The sequence below is a fragment of the Aethalodelphis obliquidens genome, unplaced genomic scaffold (assembly GCF_003676395.1).
Source record: "Aethalodelphis obliquidens isolate GAN/ISIS:26980383/991018 unplaced genomic scaffold, ASM367639v1 scaffold239, whole genome shotgun sequence".
NCBI lineage: Eukaryota > Metazoa > Chordata > Mammalia > Artiodactyla > Delphinidae > Aethalodelphis > Aethalodelphis obliquidens.
The window spans coordinates 1-755 of NW_020838153.1; positions in this window are offsets into that span (position 1 = coordinate 1).

The window sequence follows — 755 nt, forward strand, 5'->3', positions numbered from 1 at the left end:
TGCAACAAAAAGAATAAAATATCTAGGAATAAACCTACCTAAGGAGATACAAGACCTGTATTCAGAAAATTATAAGACACTGATGAGAGAAATTAAAGATGATACAAATAGATGGAGAGATATACCATGTTCTTGGATTGGAAGAATCAACATTGTGAAAATGACTCTACTACCCAAAGCAATCTACAGATTCAATGCAATCCCTACCCAACTACCACTGGCATTTTTCACAGAACCAGAACAAAAAATTTCACAATTTGTATGGAAACACAAAAGACTCCAAACAGCCAAAGCAATCTTGAGAACGAAAAACGGAGCTAGAGGAATCAGGCTCCCTGACTTCAGACTATACTACAAAGCTACAGTAATCAAGACAGTATGGTACTGGCACAAAAACAGAAAGATAGATCAATGGAACAGGATAGAAAGCCCAGATATAAACCCACGCACATATGGTCACCTTATCTTTGATAAAGGAGGCAGGAATGTACAGTGGAGAAAGGACAGCCTCTTCAATAAATGGTGCTGGGAAAACTGGACAGGTACATATAAAAGTATGAGATTAGATCACTCCCTAACACCATACACAAAAATAAGCTCAAAATGGATTAAAGACCTAAATGTAAGGCCAGAAACTATCAAACTCTTAGAGGAAAACACAGGCAGAACACTCTATGACATAAATCACAGCAAGATCCTTTTTGACCCGCCTCCTAGAGAAATGGAAATAAAAACAAAAATAAACAAACGGGACC